Source organism: Triturus cristatus, chromosome 7 (genome assembly GCF_964204655.1).
Source record: "Triturus cristatus chromosome 7, aTriCri1.1, whole genome shotgun sequence".
NCBI classification, from domain to species: domain Eukaryota; kingdom Metazoa; phylum Chordata; class Amphibia; order Caudata; family Salamandridae; genus Triturus; species Triturus cristatus.
Window position 1 is genome coordinate 926,708,236 of NC_140590.1, and position 19,139 is coordinate 926,727,374.

Sequence of the window (19,139 nt, forward strand, 5' to 3'; positions counted from 1 at the left end):
AGAACAATCAGTCAGGTCTCGAAAAATCATAAAAATGTTAATAGACCTGCAGGTCTAGTAACTTGAATAATCGTCTCGACTTAACTGTAATGTACTTGACCCATAAACTGGTCTCAAATTGTGTGATCCTAGTCAAATGTTTTATAGAGCCGCCTTTTTCTTCATTATCACATTTGAGAGCACCTTCAAATATGAGTTCAGCATTTCTGCTATGCAAAAAATCCTTTTGTTTGATTAAATAGACAAAATGTAAAAAACCCTTTTGTTTGATTACATAGGCAAAATGTTTGCTCCATGTATGATAAGAATCTAGCCCACATATAGGGTAAACATGATCCCAGACTTGAAAATAAAAAGATTGTGGGTTACAGGTCAATTGCCCGGCGCTTAAAACAGTCTCAGACACTGGTCCCCACCAGTGTAGTACAGTATATTGAACACAGATTCCTCTGAGATCAATGTGAGTCTAACATTCAAAAACAGAAACAGATGATAGATCTTCTTATTCATTCGTTTTTATTCTTGTTCCCAGACTTGTCTTAGATCACTAATAGCATTTCCATCAGGGCAGGAGTGTTTTTAGTTCATGTTTAAAAACTAATTTTTAATAAATATTTGGCCATATGTAGAGAATTTAGGGATTGTGACTTCCTAATGTACAAAACCATAGAAGTTGGAAATAGCAATTCCTACTGAGGTCACAATAGACCTACCTCATGGATAATAATGAGGTAGGTTGCAGTTTGCAACCCATTAGGAATTGCAACCATCACAGGGATGGGGGCCTACTGGGGTCAGCAGACTACCATGCCTGTGATTGCTTTATAATAAAGCAATATTTTCCTTTTTTTAAATGCTGCCCGTTTTCCTTGAAGGAAAACAGGATTTGTTTTGAAAGAAAACAAATGAAACGTTTGTTGTATTTTTTTAAGATTAGACAGTGGTCTGTGGGACCACTGCCTGCTCTTAAAAAATATTTGTATTAACATTCACAAAGGGCAAAGGGTCCCTTAGGAAATAGTCCCTTTGTGAACGGTCACCACCACCCTTGCGGTATCGGTGAAAAATGTATATTTTGTGACCTTAATTTTGTCGCAAAACATTCATACATACCACTGTGAATCAATATTAGGAAGGGACTCCCTAAACACCCCTTTTCCAAATACCAAATTGCAAACACAAATTGTGATATGATAGCATGTTACCGAATCGCAATTTGGCTTTTGTACATTGATTTGGGCTGTTTGCGACCACAAAAAAAGTTTTGTACTTGTGACTCTAGATTACCAAAGCATAATGTGATAGCACACTGTCATTTACAGACAGTAAATTTCCCATTGAAATGGCCAACAACTTTCCCACTAAAATGCAGCTTTACTGATTAAACTATATTGTGCATAAACAATAATCTGTGAAAATTGGATTTAAGCAAACCTATTCACCATTTGCACATCACAAAGTTGTGTTCTTTTTATTTTATTTTTTTAATATTTTTTTTTTTCTTTTGTGTCCTCATTCTGCTAACTCTCTTGCTAGGATTACTCTTATCCCTCAGGAGCCAAAGGGCGGAAAGAAATGGGAGAAAGAGTAGTTCCACACAAGGATATTGCTGTTTCCACCTCCATCTCCTTTGCGGACGGGGACCCAGAAAACACAGGAGAGGCCAGGACCGACAGCATATTTGGCTTAATCATCGATCCCACTCGCCTTCTCTCTCAAATCTACCAATAATGTCCAGACCTTACTCCTTGGGTCGCAGGCCATATCGGACTGGCTCATGTAGATGATACTTTTAAGGCTCTCAGCAAAGGATGGGGGACTTTCAGATTTCCATAGCCTACATATATGATTCCTCGCCGCAAGACCACATAAAAGATAAACTTGGAACTAACTGTGTTTATGTGGTCATCTTCCTCTTGATTAAGTCCAAAGAATATAAGACGGGGTCTTACCTTAATCTGTTTACCAATTACTTCTCCAAGAAAATCACAAACCGAGGTCCAGTAGGAAGCGATATTTGGACACTTCATAAACAGATGCAGGTCATCTGCTGATGAAAGCATACACCTTGGGCAGTTGTTGATATTGCCTGTAACCTTTGACAACTTCGCTGGGGACCTATAAACTCTGTGGGTGGTAAATAAATGATTACGTTTAAGCGTTGCAGGTTTTACCATTATTCATAATATGCAAAATGAATCGGACCACATTTGCTTCAAATCTCCATCGCCAAGCTCTTTACCCCATATATTGGAAATTTCGATCTTTTCATTTGCCTCCAGGAAGGCCCAATACCAGAAAGAGACTTCCTTTTCCCAATGGTCAGTTCTCATCACCTGATCGAGCTTCGAATCCTCCTCCTCTCCTACCCAGTCTTGTGTTGCCCACCAGGAACATAGTTGATAATACTTACCCTTGTCAATTGTCCCTTAGCGCAATTGCTTAACACTTCCCAACTCACTAGGCTTGAGCCCATTTTAACATCTGCCCAATAGTATAGCCCCTCTGATTTTAAAGGCTGACTAAGTTGATCTGTCAGGCATTCTGGGGTACCCGGGGATTCCCAGATCGAAGCCCGTGATGAATAATATGGGACTCCCAGTCTTTTCCACAGGTACATCCAAGTTCTTCAAGCGGAACTCAGGATCTTCAACCTCACCTTTTTAAAACACTTTGGGTCTCCATATTTGAAAAGGAAGTGGTGCTGGCCTTGGCAGACATCAGCCAACATTGCCTCAAACAGTAGACCCATAGATGACCTATCCGTCTTGTTAGCAAGCATATGAACATTCTTGAAGTGGAAAGCGTAGCAGTACACAAGTAAATCAGGTAAAACCAAACCTCCTGCCTCTAACCTCCTCCTCAACTTTTTCCAGGCTATCCTAGGACCCTTTGACGCCCAAATAAAACTACCTTTTTTCCGGTGGAGCTTGGCTATATCCTCCTTCCGAAAAGTTAAAGGAATAGAATTAAAAAGAAAAGTTATTTTTGGGAGAATAATAATTTTTATAAGGTTTACCCGACCATAGATGTTTAAGGTAGGTTTGCCCATTTTAACAGCAGACTCTCTATCTCCTGGCTAACTTTCTTCCAAGTTTGTTTTAGCAACATCCTCAAGTTTCTGAGTAATCAGTACTCTCAGATAACGCATTTGGGTTTTAGCCCCCTGACTCTTCAAACTCTGATTCCATTCCATTATTTTGTTTTTTTCCGCATAGACCTTAAATCCTGAAATTGAGCCGAAGCTCTCTGCCTTCCCCATCAGATTAGGAATTGCTTCTTGCGGATTGCTGGTGTAAAGAATCAGATCATCTGCATATAGAACCAGTTTTGCCTCAAACCCAGAGGACTGAAAAGGAAGAATAGTGGGATCTGCCCTGATCAAATTAGCGAAAGGCTCTATATACAGATTGAAGAGAAGCGGAGACAGGGGACAGCCTTGTCTTGTGTCTCTTGAGATGTTAAACCAATCCGACAGTTCTCCGTTTACTAACACGTTAGCCCTGGGGAGATAATAAAGATTTTGCACAGCCCTCACAATATTCTGCGGAAAACCAAAACTACATAGGGTCTCCCAAAGATATGCCCAATGCACTTGGTCGAAGGCCTTGGCTGCGTCCACAGCTACTATAGTCAGAGGTAGATTCTGGGCCTGTGCCATATCTACAACCCCCTTCATCAGAAACATACATTTGTTTAGCTGCCTCCCTGGTATAGAGCCTCTATGATTGGCGTGGATAACCCCCTTTATAACCTTTGCTACCCGTGATGCTACAATTCCTAAGAAGATCCTATAATCTATATTTAGGAGCGATATTGGTCTGTATGAATCTACTCTCTGCGGATCTTTAGTCGGTTTTAAGATTAGAGTTACCGTAGCCTCTGACCAAGAGCTGGGAGCAGTTTCCCCATCTATATCTATTTCATTGAATAGGTCTTTTAAGACTGGGGTTACTATATGTTTGATGTGGGTATAAACGTCAACTGGGAGACCATCTGGTCCTGCTGACTTTCCCCTTACCATTTTCCTCCACTGTGCTCTGATCTCCTCTTCTGTAATCTCTCCCTCCAAGGCCCTCTTCTGTTTATTCGTTAATTGTGGAAGTATCATCAACTTTAACCAAGCCTCTATACATTCCCGCCTGGGTTGAATATCATCGCTGTAGAGGTTACTGGTATAGCTTCGGGCTTCTCCACATATATCTACATTAGAGTACAACAATTCCCCAGACTCCCTACTGATTAAATTCTGTATTGTTTCTAGCCCTATCTGCTTTGTTCTTCCAGGCCAGCAGTGAGCTACACCTTTCTCCGTATGCAAAATGTTGGTGCTTACTCACTTTCCATCTGTCTAGTATCTTCTTATCTAGCTGTGCCTGAAATTCCGCCTGCAACCCCTCCAGTTCTCTACTAAGTTCAGATACACTATCTAAACCATCCATCGAGGCCTTCTGAAGATCCCCTTCTGTTGCCTTGATCTCTCTGATTCTGTTCTCGTCTCTTTCAGCTTCACCGCTCGCCTTTTGCCCACCATTATAGACCTTAAAATTCCCCTTAGGTATGCTTTACAAGCATCCCAGACTATTAGCCCTTTTGCAGAGCCCTTATTGGACTGAAAAAAGTCTGCTGTTCTTTCCCCTAAATCAAGTGTCACTTCCTCGTCCAGTAAAATAGTCCTATCCTAAGTTCACTTTCTCTGCCCCACTTTATGATAGAACCTCAGGGATACGGCCACTGCAGAATGATCTGACAGGATCGCAGGGACATGAGTTACCTCCTCCACATCTGCGTACAGCTCCTGATCCAACAGATAGTAGTCGAAACGAGAGTGATGACTATACTTCTTACTATTGAAGGTAAAGTCCATCACTCCCCCATCTTGCTACACCAAATATCAATCAAATTAAATTCCATCATCATATTCTTCAGTCTAGCAAATGTTTTAGGAGGGCTAATATATTTAACTCTCACTGTTCGATCTAGATCCTTATTCAGGACTAAATTAAAATCCCCTCCCAGTACTAATCGAGCGTTGTCTCCAAAAAATAAGATTCTAGCTTCATTAGGGCTTCCGGGTTATCATTGTTTGGAGCATAGTCCCCCCCCCCCCAGAAAACCCCTCTCTTCTCCCTGGTTGATACAATCCGCCCTTTGTGAGCCCCCTTCCCAAAGAGAGATAAATATGTGAGATTGTGAAAAAGAAAAACAACCTGACAATTTATAGCAAATTTGTGTTTAACACCTATAATATATCATCCGATAAAGAACCTCTTACAGATATTACGTGGACTATAAACTTTTCCCTGCATCTGCGCTAGAAAGGTGTCAACTTCCTCTGGGTTACTGATGTTGTGCATCTTATTTCGCCACATTATCTTCAGCATCGATGGAAACTTCATCAGGACCTGGGCCTCCTTGCTCCATAATTCATTCATCCTAGTGCCCAGCTCCTACTACCTCTGAGCAGTCCTTTTGCCTAAATCTGATCTTATTTGGTAATTAAAATCACCATATTTCAAAGAACATTCTTTCAAAGCACGCCCCAGCACCAACTCCTTCACGGCATACGTGAGGAAGTTAATCAAAAATTTTGTAGGCGTCTGCCTAGCCGGAGTTAGCTTAAATGGGTCCCTATGCACACTCTGAATCTCGTTCTCAAGATGGAGATCCGGCCTGTCATGCAGAATTCCTTCTCTCAATAAGTTGCAAATGAAACTCTTGATATCCCCTTTCTCAGAGCCTTCCAGAATTTTGAGGACTCTCAAATTATTAGGTCTAGACTGTGTTTCAAGCCTCTCCAAATCCTCCTGCAACGATTTGTTCTATGATTTTAACATCTCTATGTCCCTGGAACTCTCCGCCACCGCCACTGACAGAGCCTTCACCTCTCCTTCCAAAATTCCAGTACGTTGCGAAATGTAGTCCAATTTTTCCTCCAGTACCCCACATTAATCTTGGATACCTTTCTGGTTACTCTTGGATATCTCAAATTTCGTAAGGATATCCTGCCTCAGGTTCAGAATAATTTTTTTCCACCTGATTTACAGCTCCTTCTGCGGCCCGAGGACTATCATCCCTTTGACTTGGATTCTCTATTGCAGATAGCCCGCTATTACCTCGCGGCGGCCTCACGCTTGAGCTTGAACTAAGACTGGGACTTACATCCGAACTCAGGCTTTCACTCTGCCCATCTCTAACTTGCAAGTCCCCAGCCAGCGGGGAGAAACGGTTTTCCAAAAGAAGAGAAGCTGACTGCATTGGCGGGGTTGCCTTACTCCCCACCCTCTGTGATGTTGCAACTTGTTCCATTATCTCAAAATATGAACTGAGGGCTTTACAGATACTCGCACCTCCTTGGGACCACAACGTTTAAGCCTCCCTCCAGATTTTACCACTTTTTTCTTGGGGGAGACCACGACGACCTCCCGGGCAGCCTGCTCCCTGGTTCTCCCACCTTTGCCTTTACCCTCTGTGAGTGGCCGTAATTGATACTGGCTCCTAACTCGCATCCCTTTTGCGGCTGGTATGCTGGCTGGGCTATGTCCCCCCGTAGCCATTATATTCAAACCACTGGATAAGTTTGTGCCTACACCTGTACACTCAATGCTCTCTCCCCCCACCTTCAACCGTTCTCTAAAGGGAAATGATACCTTGGGCGGGAGATCCCTTTCCATCGGCCTCAGTGATACCCGTGGAAACCCCCGTTCCTGTGGTCTGTTTTCCCTCAAACTCTCTTCCACCACATCAAGACCCCCATCTTGCACATTCCGTCTCTTAACCTGCTCCTCCACACCGCCGCATCTCCCCTCCACGGACCACCATCCTGCTTCTGCCCCGGCCGACCCGCAAGCCAGCCAGTACCGTTGCCGCGCTGGTCCTCTGCCAGAGGTCCGCTGCATGCCGCCAGATCCCACGCTGCAGTCCCATGTCAAAACCCATGGAGTTTAATTACGGGTGAGTTCCTCTTGTATGTTTCGGGTTCGCAGCCACTTCTCCGTTGTTCAATCCATTATTTTTAGGCTGCTTTTCCAATTAGTTTCAACCTGCATCCTCTCTTTAGTCCGGGAGCACCTGCGACTGGCGTCAGCCTGCCTCCATGTTTCCCCAAAGTAGTGTTCTGATTTGTTTTCATTTTATTAAGATATTTTTTTCATCAGATAGATTTACAAAAAATTTACTTTCATAACTACTGAAATATATTTTGAAATGTTTGTATAGTTCACTTATTATCTATTTAAATGTTGTGTGTTAGAAAAAATCCTGGCAAATCAGAAAGTTCACTTTACAATATACTCTGCAGTCAGAGAAAGAAAAGTAATTGTCAGAAGATGTAAATTGACTTCTGATCTCTGTCTCTGAACACAGAGCAAATGTGTCAAGATAAAAACAAGATTTAAAGGCATCTTTATTGCTCCTTCACTTTCTGAGTGAACAGAACACCTGTTATTTATGAGTATGCCTTAAATATAGCTTGCCCAGGTAAAATCTGACTCGCCATAGTGAGTGGGCAAGTAGATTTTAGGCTCTGCCAATCAATGTTTCTTACTTCTAATGAAAATCTTATGTTGCCTTCCATTTCAGAGGTTAAACAACTTGTATACCTCGCAGATTTCTACCAGGAAATGTCAATGGTATATCCTCCCACTTTTAAACATGCTGTTTAGTAGTGATTGTTTTTTTTTGTTAATCTTCTTATTTTACTTTCAAAATCAACACATTCAAAATACAATATTACAATCATTGGTCGCATGAAAACCCCTTATTTGCAATAGAAACCCCTCCCCTGGTATGTATTAAATGTATACACTACCATTGCTCATTCCTTGCCCGCTACACTCCCCTGTTGGCCCAGCATCTAGGAAGGACCGGGCCTAAACATCACTAGGGCCGATAACTGCAGTGTGTCTTGGGTACCCTTTGTGTGTTTTGTGACACGGGTTGATGCGCATCATCCCACAGGTCAAGCCCTAAGTGTTGTCTCCACGGACCCCATATTTTGTGGACAACCCCTACTTTGATATGTCATACGCTCGGCTGTCATGTAGAGGTCCATTCCATTTATCCATTCCTGGACCGTTGGGTTCTCTGTCACCCCCCATCTTCGAGCGACATCTCTCTTGGCCACCACTAATCCTTGTGTGGCGAAGATCCATTGTTTCCCTGTTATGTTTACCTCACTCCGGATTCCCAGTATGACGAATTTCGGTTCAACTGGCAACGTCGTTCCCAGTATTTACCCTAAGGTCCCTATTATGGTCTCCCAATACGTCTGTATTTCGGGGCATGCCCACATTGTGTGGAAGAAATCGCCTTTAATGGTTTTACAGGTGGAGCAGTATGGTGAGTCTGACCTCCCCATCTTATGCAGTTTGTCTTTATCAAAGTAAATTCTATGTAGCAACTTATGTTATATGAGGCGTAGTCTCACTTTACTGGCTACTTCTCTGGGGTTCATTAATGCTGCTACCCATTCAATGCCTTCTAGAGGACCAATATCTTTTTCCCATCTTGTCCTCAACCCCTCAGTTTGTCTGGTATATTATTGTTGATAGTTTTGTATGTGAGAGAGACCGCCGTTGCCACTAATTCTTCCTGGAGTAATCTGCCCTCTAGTGGGGCATATTCCGGGAGGTTTGCGTCCGAAATGTGCTCTGCTTGCCATGGCGACGCTGTGCGTATTTGATCAACTGAGAGTTATTTAGATCATATTCCTGACTAAGCGGTGTCTATGTTTTGAGTCCTCCTTTACTCGTTATGTCTCCAATTGCAGAGATGCCCAGGAGGTCCCAGGTCTCAGACCATTTTAAGTTTGTGTTATTCTTTAAGTCTACTTCCTTCCCAGAGTGGTGTGGCCAGTGTAACTTGACCCATCCATCCTATACCCTTTGTGGCTCTCGTCCATGCTTCTAGTGTGACTTGCGTTGCGGGCCGTAATGTTTATCGTCCTTTCCCCCATACAGATAGTGTAGGTGTGTGTGTGGTGTCATAGTTTCTCTTTCCAGATGGTATGTCGGATGGTCTCTAGCTCTGTGTATCCATTCGTTTATAGGGACGAGGTGGGAGGCCCAGGAGTATGCTTCCACATCTGGTAGGGCAATCCCCCCATTGTCGGGGTCCCATTGTAGAATTTTAAGTGCTATTCTAGGGTGACCTCATTGCCATAATAAAGACCTCATCCCACTTTCCAATTAGGTAAAAACTCCCCTTGGGAGCGGGTGGTATGTGTTTTGTAAGGCATACAGCAATTGAGGTAGTGTAATCATTTTAAAAATGGCAGCCCTTACGAACAGGGAGAAGGGGAGGTCCTTCCATCTCTCTGCATCCGTCTTAAAATCCCTAAGACCTTTCCCAAATTTTGGGTTCTACATTTCTCCCAGTGTGGACTCGGGAAGATTCCTAGATTTTGAAATCCCTCCTGGACCGTTCTCAGTTCTACAGGCATTGGCCAACTTATCTGTGTGGTGTTGGGGCAATAGAGTATGAATTTATACCAGTTTATTTAATACCCTGAGTGGCTGCCATATTCCTCTATTGTGTCAAATAGTATTGGAATTGTTGTGTTAGGGCTTGAGACAAACAGGAGGATATTATTAGCATGGAGAGAAATCTTTTCCTCTTCTTCCTCGGTAGCGCTTATTTGGAAACCCCTAATTCCAGGGTGTTCTTGGATTTTACATGCGAGGGATTCCAGAGTTAATGCGAAAAGCAGTGGGGAAAGGGGGCACCCCTGCCTCGTCCCCCTCCCCATAGGGAACTGCCCCAAACTTGTCCCATTCACTAGTATTGCGACTATGGGTTGGTTGTAGAGGAGTGCCACCCAGCTCCGAAACTTGGGCCCTATCCCGAATTTAGTCAGTGTATAGTCTAAAAAAGGCCAATGCACTGCTGCGAATGCTTTTTCTGCATCTAATGATAAAAATATACGTGGTTTGTCTCGCTCTTCTACCTGCATCAGCCACTTGTGTGCCCGTCAGAGGTTTAGGCGGGTAGCTCGGCTCGGCATGAATCCTGACTGGTCATCACTTATTAGCGATGTGATGTGTTGCTAAGATTGTTGACAGTATTTTCACTTCGCTGTTTAATAGTGAAATTGGTCTGTATGAACTGCATTGATTGTAGGGCTTTCCCTCCTTGTGTATGACCACAATGTTTGCCGTTCTTAAATCCGGGGGCAGTGTACCTTCCTCATGTAAATCTATGAAAAGCTGGAACAAACACAGGCCACACTCCATCACCTCTACGAGGTGGGAGATAACACGGGGAAACTACTAGCCTGGATGTGTGACAGATTTTAAGTCACAATTCTGAAAGTGCCACATTTAGAAAGTTGGCATTTTCTTGTCCTAACCATTTGGTGCCTGGAGCCTCCTTCCTGGGTCACATCTCTAGGTGTAGTTGGCAGTAGGCCTTTGTGTTTTTCTCCCAGATAGCCACACAATAGAGGCACTAGGTGTTGGTATGAGGGGCCACCCCAGGCTGAATGAGATGGTGGAGCTGTACACAGCCCCATTTGCATTTCAAAGAGACTGTGTCAGTTTGCACACAAAGAACTTGACACTAACCTATTGTGCCTGCAGATAGACTGGAACCATGGCAGAGATGCAGGAAATTCCAGACACTTCTGTGGGGAAAAGCTCCGGACGTTTCTTCCACTTCAGAGGGGGTACTAAGTATAAATATAGGGCTCTCAGACCCACTCTTCAGTTCACTTCTGGACCTGCGGAAGGACTCTGAGGACTGCCCATTTGCCTGTGGCCTACACTGTGCCCTCAGAGGGCTGCCCTGCTACTTGAGAGTTGCTTTTCTGCCTGAACACAGGACTTACAGAGTCACTCCAAGGGCTAGTTGGCTGGCCTGCTGATCAGACGCTTGTGGACAAAAAGTGTCCACCTATCTTCAACCCGCACCTGGTCCCAGCCTGACTGAGTCCTGACCGTCCAAGTGATGCTCGTCCAGTCCTGTGCTCTTGGAAGTAGTGTTAAATTTATTGAGATAGCCCAAATCCAAAACCTGGGACGTAGAACATTTTCTGCCAAAAAGTGCTCTGTGAACTGAGAGGAAACCAAGACCTACCTACTCGCTGATCCGTCCAAGGTGCATCACCGGTCGGCCTGACTTTGTGGCAGCTCCTGCTACGTTCTTCTCCGCATTAGCAAATCCTGCTGAAGAGGTGTCCGGCCTCCTGGTGCCCTCGTTGCCTACAGCTTGAAGTGCAGCCCCACTGAAGATTTTCGACTTCCATAAAGGAGACTTTGTCTGGCGGCTCCCCGATGACAACGACTCCTACTCAAACACCGCCAGCTGCCTTGGCCCCCTTAACTTTACCTTCTCACTTTTTTTTCCAAAATTTCTTCAAAGTCCAAAAGTAAGTGGAGACCGGGCCCAATCCACTTCTTGTATCTGAACCGTGCTCCATTGCAGTAGGCCATAACTTTCGACTTTGCCCCAGCTTCATTCAATTAGATATCCGCGATTGGTGATTTGATCTTTTAGACACTATATTGCACTTTAATCTTTCAAAATTCGTAACTTTTATTTGTTAGGATTTTTGTGGTTTTGGTGTTAAATAATTTATAAAAATGTACCCTATTTTTTCTAAATTTGTTTCGTTTTTTTCTTGTGTTGTGTTTTCACTTTTTAACTGTTTTAATACTGCATAAATACTTTACACATTGCCTCGAACTGCTTTTGTGCCGAGCTACTAGTGGGTTAACCACGGGTTAATGTAATGATGTTTGTGGTTTACCCTGACAAGGATTGTGGATGTTGCTCGAGTAGGGTTTCAGCCTCATCAACCAACAACCCAATTTCTCACAGTGGATAAGGCATCATAAAAAGAGAAAACACAAAAATTGGTGAACTCATGAGGTTTATTGTTTGACCGACAGTGACCGCTATTGTGGAGAGCTTCTGTAACTTAATGCTGTAATTTTTTAACGCTTTATTCAAAGTTTTTAAATAGAAACACAGAAATACGTTGACTTCCCAGGGCATGAGAAAATGATGTATTCATTAAACAACAGTAACACTTAAAAAATAAGAACAAAACGTTTAGACAGACAGTACATAAACAGATAATATAGGATGTACGAGAATCTAGAGGGTGTATGTGCTCTGGTCAGATCTACAAATTTCACACAAACAGAATTTGATGTAACCCTCCAGTCCACTAACCCACACAGTGAAGGGGTGCAACACCAGCTTCTGGTCGTCAACGAGGACAACAACTAGTGTCACTATTCCATGCTAAGGTCAGTCACTGTTAAGTTAGCATCCGACTTGCATATTCAATAGAGGAAACCACCCAATGCAGTTCAAATGAAGCAATATTTTTTCACATTTTCTCAGTTCAAAGATACACTTTTACTCTGTTGACAATAACCTGTTTATAGCTTCTGCTGAATTCTTCCGAATATACTGGAAATGTATATTGCGTGAATAGAGGCTTTAGATGTAGCAGTAGGGCCTCAGTTTTTGCTCCTATTAGTTTTCTATTTGGAAGTCGATCGGTTTTAGTAGTGCCGCGAGACTAATTTGAGGGATGGTGATATATTCTAAAGCAGCCTTCACTGGATAATGAAATATAGTACTTTGCATTGGTTACAGTGCCATACACGGGGTTTTTTTCCGGGATCACCTGCTAGTGTAGGACTGCTAGAAGCCATTACCTACATCCCAGACAATGTTTGCTTTGTTGATTTTGGGCATCTTGCCACTGAGCCCTGTATGCCTTTATATGGCACATAGGAGTTTGAACTGGACTTTGTGCTTGTGATTTTTTACACCCAATTTGAGGTGCACGTGATGAATTTTTTCCATATTCAGCCGGTCTGGATTATTTTGTTTCATAATTTTGGTGTTTTTGTGTTCCTTGATTGTGGGCCTCGTTCTATATATACAGCTGTAGTAATTGAGAATGGGCGAACACCAATGCTCTTGCTGCTTGCACACGGTGACGTATTTGAAGGAGCAGAAGCACGTTCCTGAGCCACATAAGTTGCAAGCATAATTTTTTGATTTTTAATTGTTTACAGCAAATTTATCAATGGAGCAAAGAAGACTTTGCCGTCTCAACGTAGCATTGTGTTACTAATATTTTAGAAGACCACTAACAGTTTAGACGCTGGATTTGCAGTGTTATATTACGTTGACCTCCACTGGTTTTGATTAATCATTCACTTAAACAATCGTATTTGGTCTAAAACCATGTTTACGCGTCTGTTTCTGATGCGTTTTGGACCTACAGTACAGTTCATGGGTGTGTACTTGAAGGTACCATAGTTGCCTCAGGATTCAACAATGTGTATCTGGTCTGCTTTTGTAACATTTCCTTCATCCTAATGATTAAAAACTAAAAAAGTATGCTGCAAATTGTATGTACGTGTGCCCTTATCCCTTTGCTATCTATTATGAACTGACTGTATCTGTTTATTTCCCCAGCTGTTAGTTCCTCTTTAGGAGATCTGATTTGCATGTTTTGTAGTGTAATCCTGTAATCATACAGTACATATCAGCAACTCTCACTGCCTCCATTTGTTTGTAAATTTGATTTTCCCAAATTGGTATAAAAATGCAAATAAACGAACTGATACTAGAAAATATCATACATTCCTTTGTTCTCAAACTTCGTTTTGGAAAAGCTCTACCACACTTCCCTGGATTAACATTAATGAGTGTTTTGGGAAGTATATATCACACCAGTATTAATGTAAATTTTACAAGCAGAACCCTCACCAATATAAAGAAAAATGGCTTAAAGCAAAATAATTTTTTCGTCTCTAAAAGCACATACAGCCTTAGAATTCCCTAGCAGTAAAATATACTACTTTGTGTGTGAATGTACTCATTGTGAAAGAGCAAAATGTCGTCACGTATAGTAAAGGTAGCCTGACTGAAAGCCTTTATAAAGTATATAATTTGTATACATTTATTAAAATCAAAAGGTCTTTGTGAGAAAGTGCCATCTTTCTTGCATGGTATGCCCCAACTTTTTGCTGAATTGCTGATGTACTTGACTGAGTGTGCCCTGGGCTCCTGTCAATCAGGTACCCAGGGCCTGTGTTCCTTCCCTAAAAATGTGTTGAAGCCTAAACCCAATTGGCATCTGGCCACATGTCAGCCCCTGGTAAATGGTACACTAGGTACCCAGGGCCTTGTGACCAGAGAAGGCCCCTAAGGGCTGCAGCACTTATTGTGCCACCCTTATAGGCCCTGTACCCTGACACACACTGCCCTTGCAGGCTGAGTGTCTGGGTGCAGAACAAAACAGAGAGTCGACATGGCACACATCCCTGTGTGCCATGCCCACAAACACACTGTCCTGGCATACATCAGCCACCCCTCTAGCTAAAGCATGAGCCCTGTGCCCCTACAGTACCCAGGTCCATTCCTGGGCACTGTAAGTGCAGTGCTGCCATCTAAGAGTATATGGTGCTGGGAGATCGTCAACACGAACTCCACAGCACCATGATGGCAACACTGAAGACTGAGAAGTTTGGTATCAAACTTCCCAGCACATTAAACCCGCACTGATGCCAGTGTGGGATTTAATGTACAATGCACGACAGAGGGCATCTTAGAGATGCCCCCTGAACCTAACCTACAACCCATGTCTGGTCTGAGGGGCTGCCTATGCTGCCACACAGCAGACATGTTGCTGGACCCCTGGGTAGAGAGACATCCACTCTCCTGGGCCTGCACCAATGCACATTCTGGGCAAGGTGCTAGGTCTCCTCCCCCAGGATGGGCAGGGGAAGCTTCAAAGGCATGCCGCCTTTGTGAGCTTCTCCAGGCCACTTGCTATACTCAGCAACTGGCCTCTACCGGTTCTGACCCACACTCTGGCCGGAAGACTGTCCGGAAACCCCAAGGAAGGAAAGGGGGTGTGCCAGCCTCTGCCAACCCCACCCCTCAGGTGTGGGAGGCAAGGCGAAGCACATCTCCGGGCTCTCGCCATCTTGAAGATGGGAAGCCCTGCCCAATCAGGACTAGGCTACTGCCCCCCTCCCACAGGAGAGTGGCAGGATAGGGGGTGCACCCACCCCAGGGAGGGAACCCATTGGTCCCTGCCCTTTACCTACCTGTAACGCCCCTAAATCTAATATTTAGGGACATCCTGAACCTTCCTTCCTCCGATCCAGATTCCGAAACAAGCAAGAAGATCAAGAAACAAGAAGACCTGCAGTGCAGCTGCTAACAAGAGGAAGACACCAACTGATTTGGCCCCAGCCCTACCAGCCTGTCGACCCTTGAACCTGCTAAACCCCGGCATCTCCAGTGGTCAGCAACCACAGAAACCTCGGAGGACCTGACTGCCTTGTGACTCTAACTGCCTGGTACTCCCACGAGCAGCGGTTTTGCTCAAAGCAAGTAACTGACCCCTGGCATCAGCCAGGAACCGCGAACCCTGCACACTCTGCACCCGCCAAGCCTGGCCTGTGCCGGAGTGAACAAAGACCACGAGGACGTCCCCCCGGCGACTGTGACCCCGAATCCAGCACCCAAGGACCCACCTCGACGCTCCTGACGATGCCTGCAGCCTCAGAACCAGGGACCCCTCCAACCGCGACCAGTAGAGGGTAAGATTTCTCGACACCAAAAGGCACCTCTGCACCCGGCGCCCTGCGGCTCCCTGTGCCCAACTTTTGGGTGCCTACTTATCCTCCAACTACCCAACTTACATCTCGAAGTGGTGGTCACACCTGAAGAATCTTCGTCCCCGAGCTTGCAGCCTTTGTTCGTTCTTGAGCTTCTCCATTGCAATCCATTGAGTTCCCGACAGCTCAAAAGCACTCTGCACCCAGCCGCCCGAGTGTCCCTGGCAGTGCAACCTCTACTCTAATCTACTTCCCCATTTGCCCTGAGCAAGTGACCAGGAGCCCAGCTCCCACAGTCCCGTGGCCTGCTAGCCAGCCTCCTGCCTCCCATAGGATATCATTGGGCCTAACTCACTCTGCACCCGGCTGCCCCTGTGCCCCTGAGGGTGTAACAACTGTACTTATCTGACCCTGGGAGACCCCTGAGTCTATGCCCAGAACCTTAACTCTGCCAGTCGAGTACTTACCCAAAAGCCGATAACTCTCTTTTCTTCCATAGGGTAACATTGACTGGTTTCACTTGGAAATTCTTCTAAGTGTAGAGTTTTGAAACATTAAAATATTCGACTAAAATCAGCCGAATTGCGAAAACGAATTTACTCACCTGCTATCAGGAGAGATCCCAGTGCTGGATCTTAGTGCCCAGCACTGACCCTGAAAAGTAATTACAACCATACTTACCGCTAACCCAAGTTTCTTCCATAGGAAACCATTGACTATTTTTCTGTGAAATTTCTTCTAAGTGTTGATTTTTGCAAACTACAAATATTCTTTAAAATTCGCATCAACTGTGAAAACGTAATTGCTTACCTGTTTTAGATAGATGTCTCAGGGCTGAAACCTAGGAGCCCAGCACTGGATTACAAAAGTAACGAGAACATACTTTACCTGTAATTTGAATTTCCTTCCATAGGATAACATTGCCTGGTTTTTGCTGAAAAAGTTTCTAAGTGTCGATTTTACAAACGTACAAATATTCGTTTAAAATTGCCTGTATAACCAAAACACATTCTTTCAACTGTTTACAGGTGATGCACCAGTGCTGGATCCAGGATCCACCACTGAGTTAGAAAAAGTAACCATAACCCCCCTTACCTGCTAAGTGAATATCCTCCCATAGGATAACATTGGTGATTCTTTGTGAAAAAGTTTACAAGTGTCAACTTTTAAAATACAAATATATTGCTTAAAAATCACAACTGTAACCAAAACGCTTTTACACAATTGTTTACAGGAAATGTCCCAGGACTGAATCCATGATCCACTCCTGTGGTTAGAAAAGTAATCCTTAAAGTAACTAATTGCATTTTACTAGAAATTCCCATTGAGCTCAATGTATTATTGTGTTTGAAATTGTGTTGCCTATTGCAACCACTGTAACTGTTATATTCAAAAGTCTATTGCCTATTTAAAAGTATTTATCTAAAGCATCTCATTCTGGGAAAGTATATTTTAATACCTATTGTTGGTTCTAAAATAAAACAACTATATATTTTTATACAAAAACGACTGCCCTAGAGTTCAGTTCTTTAGTGTGTGAGACCATTTGCTGACCGAGTGTGTACAACAAATGCTTTACACTGTCCTCTGATACTGCCTTACTGCTCGACCAAGCTACCACTTTCGAGAGTAAGGTTATATCTAACTTTAGCCTCTGCCAAACCTCTGGGGACTGTGGACTCTGTGCACACTGTACCTATTTGGAAACAGTATATACAGAGCCACTTTCTTACAGTCTTGGCTTCCATAAAACCTAAATATTAGTTTAGTTGGAGCAGGGTCTTCTGCAAACGGTATTCAACCCTTACTTCGCGGCTGGAACTGCGCATTACAGTTTCCTTGCATTTTTTACTTCGCAGGTACGATTACTTAGCATGCATTTAGTACGCATGTTAGTAGTACGCATATACCGTTACTTCGCAAATAGGTTTCTCCGCAGGCTATCCACTTCGTTGTTTTGATTTTGAGGCGCTTCCGTTTACAAATAACGCTGTACGACTCTGATGACAGGAAGCATAAGAGAGGAACCACGCTTGAAGGTGAAGAGAGGGACCACGAGGGGAGAGAGTTAAGTGGGGCTGTGTAGTTTTTAGGGTCGTGCAGGGGGTAGACTTTTAGGTTTTAGGGTTCTGTTTGTGTAGAGTAGTGTATTTGGGTTTAGGGTAGTGTCTGGGTCATGAAGGGTAGTGTATGGGAGTAGGGACACGACTGGGAGAGGGGAGGGTCGTGCAGGGTGTATTGATTTAGGTTGTAGGGTAGTGTTGTGTAGCGTAGAGTAGTGTATTTGGGTTATGGGTAGTGTCGGGGTCGAGAAGGGTAGTGTATGGGACTGGGGGAAGGGGGAGGGTCGTGCAGGGGGTAGTGATTTAGGGTTTAGGGTAGTGCTGTGGTGTTTGTTTAGTGTAGGGTAGTGTCAGGGGGGACGAGGAGGGTAGTGTTTGAGTGTAGGGTGCGGAATGGGGGAAGGGGGAGGGTCGTGCAGGGGGTAGTGATTTAGGGTAGTGGTGTGGTGTTTGTGTACTGTTATAGGGTTTAGGGTAGTGTCGGGGGGTCGTGCAGAGTAGTGTAAGATTGTAGGGACAGGACTGGGGGAAGGGGGAAGGACGAGTAGGGGGTAGTGTTTTTGGGTTTAGAGTAGTGTAGTGGTGTATGAGTAGTGTAGGGTACTGTAGTGTTGTGGGTTAGGGTAGTGTTGTGAATTTGATTATTGAGAAAGTGTAGAAATAGTGGTAGGTGTTACAATTTAGTTAAAAAAGACATTGTATTTATAATATAAAGACGTTACGATTACTGTTAAGATTTTTGTTATTACGTGACCAAAATGCATATAAGTGGTATGCGTATTAAAATACAGCGGTGAAAGAGCATATTTAATTATTTTCAATGTATTTGCGTACTAAAAGCATGCGAAGTAATGGTTTTTGCGATGTAAAAACATCGCAGTAAAATCCTGCTTATTAATGGTCTGCTAAGTAACGTCATATGGGCACCCAGAAAAGCATGTTTCCCACACACAATCACTGCACCAAAGGGCACTCTTTGGTCTCAGCTTGTGTAGACGGCTGAGATGACTGTGAAAAGAAACAATATGTCTGCAACATGGTCATGCCACTAAATAGGGCTACCAACCGTTTTGTGGGTGTGTGTAACTGGCTAGCACACTTCATTATATAGTGGGTGTTTTGGTCAGCAGGTTTGGCTGAGCACCTGGGATTCCCTTGAGGGCACGTAGCAGTTAATGTAGCAAGTGCACACACAGCTGAGGTTGAAGTTTTTCTCACCACCTAAGTAAACCTGAGACCTATATTGTTACACCCATGATACCGTTCTCCTGCCTGAAGCACATTTTTTGACAGATGGTATTTTGATTGGAAGATAGCTTATAATTACTGATCTAGGACTAGTAGGGCCTACATGCACTTTTATCTCCCCAATTCTGCTGAGAAGAGGCTCAGGGTTTTTTATTTCTTCCTCTGATCCCTCAGGCTTGTTATATGTGAAATGGGTTTGGTGCAGGGTGTTGCCGGGCATGAGGTGGTGCAG

At 43.8% G+C, this 19,139-nt stretch overlaps 1 protein-coding gene across 1 annotated transcript in view; it reads left to right on the forward strand.

The window, feature by feature from the left end:
* Positions 1–19,139, forward strand: part of RANBP17 (RAN binding protein 17) — a 1,191,453-nt gene that overhangs the window by 63,086 nt on the left and 1,109,228 nt on the right. The gene's annotated exons all lie outside the window — the stretch shown is intronic.